The sequence below is a fragment of the Protopterus annectens genome, chromosome 1.part1 (assembly GCF_019279795.1).
Source record: "Protopterus annectens isolate FY-2018-M chromosome 1.part1, PAN1.0, whole genome shotgun sequence".
Taxonomy (NCBI): Eukaryota; Metazoa; Chordata; order Ceratodontiformes; family Protopteridae; genus Protopterus; species Protopterus annectens.
In genome coordinates, this window is record NC_056726.1 from 530,717,656 (window position 1) to 530,723,792 (window position 6,137).

A 6,137-nucleotide genomic window follows, 5' to 3' on the forward strand; every position below is an offset into this window, starting at 1 on the left:
CAGGATTCCTCAGATCACACAGTCACTCAAGTCTCTCAACGACAAGTACCATTATGATTCTGCCATAGTACATGTTGGTGTGAATGACTTGAGACCTACCTCTCTGGATTACACGAAGAGAAGCATGACTGAGCTCTCTGATTATGTGTCACAGGCAGGTATGTCCCTAGCCTTGAGCAGCATATTACCCTCGCCTAGGATTATACTACAGTATAAACAAAAAAATATTGACTTCAATAATTGGGTACATTTTTGGTGTCTTTCTAAGGGGATCCTGTTTCTGTCAGCCTGAGATGACATGATCAATAGACCTTGATGCTTATAGGATCATAGGAAGTTACTAGGCTATTGGCCCTGAGGCCCTTATAAGCCTAGCCAAGAGTAAAAGCCACCCTTACAGGGGGCACCCAGATTTGAACCAGGTACCTCTTGATCTGCAGTCAAATGCTCTACCACTGAGCTATACCCCCATTTGCCAAAGATGGTCTTCATCTGTAACCCCTGGGATTTTGGCTACTGGCAAAGGCTTTTGCCACCCCCATAGTGCCTTTTTTTAGGCAATGTCACATAGACGAAATTTCCGACCTAAAAATTTCATCAAAAACAACTTCAGGATTATGCTGCTAAATGTCAGGAAACTGCACTCACTGGAAGCAGTCCTTACTTTGGAAGACAGTGAAATCTGTGCAGTCATGAAGAACTGGTTCAAAGGTGTGGAGAGCACCCAGCCATACCGGGTTATACCTTCTACCGCATGTTCAGACCATGAACAGAAGGCATGAAAACTAAAGGAGGCGGAGTATCAATATTCATTAAAGATAAATACTTGCCACTGTAACCACCCTACCTGAATCTAGTTCCTACTCTAGCTAGTCTTTTATGTTTATTCTTCTATCCTTCCTTAACATATTTCTCCTTCTGTTTATTTCTACTAATTTCCAGTCAATATACTGTATTTTGCTATCTTCTACTCTACTTATTTGTGATAACTTCATGTACTTTGTGTACTTCATGTACTTTTGCTATATAAACTCCTTTAGTCTCTATTCTTCTTTTTATCACCATGCTATATATTGCTAATCTTTTGTATTATACATCTATTGTAACATTTATTTTTTTATATTTGTATTGTGGAGCTTTTCTCCCTGGGCCTCTGCTGAAAAAGAACTTTGTCCCAGTCGGACTGTCCCGGTCAACAAATGTCAAATTAAAATAAATAAATATAAGTAAAATGCACCTCCAGATTGGTTAAACAGTATGATTCCCTGGAGACACTTTAGGTGCAACTAACTGTTGGTAGGACACCTATTCAAGTCATTGCTAGCTACAGGACCCCCTCCATGAATCAGAACAGCCTCTCTGCCTGCTTGGATCTACTGGAATCCATCAAGATACATCTGAACACCATGGTTCTGGGTGATTTTAATTACCCATTCATTGACTGGGTAAATTACTTATTCTCAAACTCAATTGCCCAAAGGTTCTTCAAGTTTGTTAACTCTAACACCCTGGAGCAGCTGGTGGACACCCCAACTAGGGGTGCCAACATCCTGGATCTGGTTCTTACCAACATGGGGGACCACTGTAGCACCTCCACTGTGAGGTCTTCCCTTGTCAAATCTGACCACAAATCAGTCTCATTCGAAGTAACTATCACACCTGCACCCCCCCCCCCCCAGCAGAAACTAAACTAAAAAAAACTCTCCAAAGCAGATTATATCCTTCTAAGGGATGGTATAAATAGCTTCTCTGCACCTCCCCCCTCAGATGAAACTGGCAACTATGCAGAGTTCTACACCAATGTTTTTTACAAACACCTGTATAACTGCATTGACATGGCCGTACCTGATAGAACCAAAATTAGCTCTTCAAGGAAGACAGTTAATACAAGCCTTCACCACCAAGGTACCAACTTGATATTGCTTTGGATGTGGAGGTCAAATTTACGATTATCATCTATATGACTCCTAATAGTTTGGTATGGTGGACTAATTCAATTTCAGTGCCATTTACCAAGAAGATTTTAAAAGATACTCTGATTGTATCTGCTATTCAGGATAGTATGTTGTAAATTATTGTAATATTCTGTCCTGGGGGATGTATAGCACAGCAATGCATATGTTCTTGGTACAATTAAGTTTTAGGAATGAGATAAGGATTTCCGCTTTTCCAAAATGTGGGACTGTACCTGCATAGGAGTTACTGTGAGCATATTTGGGAAGACTATAGCTATTCAATCTGCTTTTTATGCCTTCTATTGAGCCTTATGATATTATAACCAGAGGATTGTGTTTTTGGGGTAAAGAGGGAGGAGTGTTTTTGGGGGGGAGTTAAGTAGGAGTTGTGCTCTTGTAAACCAGGTTTCAATGGAGATGAGAGCTTGTTGAGTGATTTCTTGGAGGTGAGTTAAAGTGCTTGAAGAGCAGGTAATGGTAGAGTCATTTGCATATTGACTCAAGGTGCCTTCACAAGAAGATGAATGTAGGTTATTGATAAAAATATTGAACAGCAGAGGGCCAAGGATGGATCCTTGTGGGACTCCCGTGAAAGTGGAACAGTATGCAGACATAGATCCCTGCCATTTTACAGCTTGTTGCCTGTTGGCAAGGTAGCTAGAGAGCGATTGAATACATGGAGATGCCAGACCTGGATAGCTGATTGAGAAGTTTACTGTGAGAGACCATGTCAAAGGTTTTTGATAGATCTAGAAATACTGCAGATACAAGTTTATTAGAGTTGTGAGCTTTATTGCCATGCTTTACAGACTGTGTCTGTAAATGATAGTAATGCAGTGGAGGTGCTGTGGTCTGGCCAAAATCCAGGTTGGGTATTGGTGATTAGCTTATTTTGTAAGAGACAGTGGAGAAATTGTTGATGTATACATCTCTCAAGGATTTTATAAAGGGAAGACAGGATGGCTATGGGATGGAAATGTGTCATGTCAGTTGAATTACCTCCTGTATGTAAGGGGATAATGTATACCATTTTCCACACGTTAGGGACACAGGATTCTGTTATTGATCTATTAATAAGAATGCTAATCGGGTATGCTATTGCATCTGCAGCTAGATTTAGGTATTCCAGGGGAAGGTTGTCAGCTGAGGAGGAATAGTTTTTAATTTACATAAAAGCTTTTTTGAGTTATGGAAACCGCTTGAAGGGTAAAGTGGATGGAGTTGTCTGTATGTGCATTTGGAGAGATTGTAGTTAGGTGAGTTTTGTGAAGGAGATGTGCTAGGGTCTGAGGTAGAGGAAGTTAGCTGTGTGGAAGGGGCTGTGTCAGGTGAGTCTGAGGCTATATTGGCTGTGCATTCTATGAAATGAAATGGTAGCTATTTTAAGAGGGAGAATGTCTGTGTATGGGCTGGGATGCTTTTTTGTACCTTGGTTGATGAGAACGGATATGGAGGACCAGAATTTTTTTGGACTGTTCTTATGGATGTCTTGTAGGTGAGTATAATAAGACTTTTTATGTCTATTAACTTGTTTCTTGACTTGGTTTCATAGCCATTAGAATAGTTGCCAATTTTTGTCATTTTTTTTCTTTTGCCAGTTAATCCACACTTTGTCTTTCATAAGAAGTTTGCATTGGTTGGTGAATGATGGGGTTTAGCTGTTTTTAATTCTTTTTGTACACTGTTGAACTAAAGTCTTAAGAGCTTTAATGAAATACTCTTTGGAGAAGTTGGAGGGATTATGGGTAATTCTGAGCTTATGTTGCTTTGTTAGTTGTGTAATACTCCTGTTGATATAAGCTGGCAGGTGGTTACTTAGTATATCAGGGAGTGTAGCTGAGAAAGTAAAATTAGATGGATCGGTAACCAGGATCCTGTCTGGATAGATTGTTGGGAGTTATTTTTGCCATATCTTGTTGGTATATTAATAAGTTGAGTGAATCCAAAGAGGTTCATGCTGTTAACTGCTATATTTGTGGATAAGGACTGCCAGTCAATGTTTACAACACCCAGGAGGATAATTTCATTTGTGATTGTATCTGCTATTCAGGATAGTATGTTGTAAAGTATTGTAATATTCTGTCCTGGGGGATATATAGCACAGCAATGCATATGTTCTTGGTACAATTAAGTTTTAGGAATGAGATAAGGATTTCCGCTTTTCCAAAATGTGGGACTGTACCTGCATAGGGAGTTACTGTGAGCATATTTGGGAAGACTATAGCTATTCAATCTGCTTTTTATGCCTTCTATCGAGCCTTATGATATTATAACCAGAGGATTGTGTTTCAGCATCTTTTATTTCAGACTTTAGCCATGTCTGTGTTGTGGCTATGGTGTCTGGGTTGTGTTGGGTCATCCAGGCATGAAAATCTGTGATTTTATTGCATATCCTTCTAATATTTAGAGTGACTGTTTTTAAACTTTTAGAGTTTATTATCTGGCTTGGTGTTTGATCGGGACCTGAGTTGGGGTGGATATCACCACACTGATGTATGGTAGAGAAAGATGGTTTGTTAATTATGGAATTTTTAGCAGAGATGGGTATAAGTGTTACCTTGACATTGGCACTGACATTTTTTTAGTGTTTTGGGTTACAGCAGTGGAATGGAGTTATGGGAAATAAGCTTGAAGAGATTTTTGAGTAGCTATTGGTAAGGTAGTTGATAGGTGAGGATGAAGTCATGGTCGAGTTGTGCTTATTTAGTATCACTACTGGTGGGGATGTTAGGAATGAGAGGTGGAGGATGGATAAGGTGATACAGGAGGAAACCAGCATGGCTGGTGTTGTAAAAATCATACAGTATGGTGTGATGAGATAATGAGCAGTAATAATACTGTGGGGTACAAGTCAGTTTTAATGGGGGGGGGGGAAGCAGAATTAGACGTGAGAAGAAATTTAGAACAGAAGTGGGTGTAGATGGTATAAAGAGAACAGTTTGTAATTGGATAGTAAGTTAGGTACAGGATAAGAAGATGAGTAGAGCAGGTGGATTAAGTGAGGTATAAGTGTAGATGTAGTGGGGATGGGTGGGAATTGCGAGTAGGGTAGGGGACTGGAGTAAAGCCCAAGGTAGCAAGGGCTGAATGGAGTGGGTTGACCCACGGTGGAGTAAGTATCAAGAAACCAATCTGTTAAACTGCAGCTAGGCAGGAGGTAAGACAAGTACTGATCATTTTAAAGACAGTAAGACAAGGTGCTAGATTGCTGATAATATACACCTAAGTTAACTGCAACAGGCAGTACTGCAGTCACTTTGGTTAAAATGAGGCTAGAGTAATTGGAGAACAACTGAGATGAGGGGAGGGCCAATCAGGTACTTTGCAGTTACTCTCTCCCACAGATGGTTTACCAGCAGATACAATCAATGAGGTAGAATGTTTATGGATACAAAGGCAAGGTTTTTGAATCCTAAATACCTGATGTGAATCACAGCATGTAACTTTATTGTTAAGGACTTTTATTGCCTTTCCAGGGAAAATATTACACTGCTAGGGTAAAAATGCCAATGTGTTAATTTAGTTTCACCTTCAGCAGTCTAAGGCCTGCGGGTCGGGGTGGGGGTGTCCCTCCAGCAGATTCAACATTACAGTACAGAACACACTAATGCAGAAGTGAGTGAAAACAATTACGTTTAGTTTGAGTCATAAAAACTGTCTTGCATAGGTTTTAACTGAAGGTATTGCTATTTTAAAGGTATCATCACCAGAGCGACAGGATATTCTGGAACAATACAGAAGATCAAGGAATGGTTCTAAGCATCCAGCAGCATCTACATCTTCTGCTCTTTTACTCGACTGACATATGAAGAAGAGGAGCAAGATGCCCCTGAATGCATACAAATATAGGATCAGATGCTGAAAGAGAACAAAGTCACCTTTATTTCTCTTTTCTGTGGATAGGCAGTTTATGTCTTTAATGTGCTAAATGCTTTCATTTTGTGATTACAGTTTAGAAGATGTAAGAGATATTTGTTTCCATTTGTCAGACCCTGTCCCAGTGAGCCATCATTGCAGTATTTTTCCAAAACTACAGAGGGATAAAACTGATCAGTCACAGCATGAAATTATGGGAAAGAGTAGTGGAAGCTAGGTTAAGAAGGGAGGTGATGATTAGTGATCAGCAGTATGGTTTCATGCCAGGAAAGAGCACTACAGATGCGATGTTTGCTCTGCGAATGT

General features: G+C 40.0%; 1 non-coding gene across 1 annotated transcript; it reads right to left on the bottom strand.

Annotated features, from left to right (window-relative positions):
• Window positions 1-398: 398 nt before the first annotated feature.
• Window positions 399-470, bottom strand: TRNAC-GCA. The gene has a single exon. It is a non-coding gene; the product is annotated as a tRNA-Cys (tRNA).
• Between the last annotated feature and the right edge of the window lie 5,667 nt (window positions 471-6,137).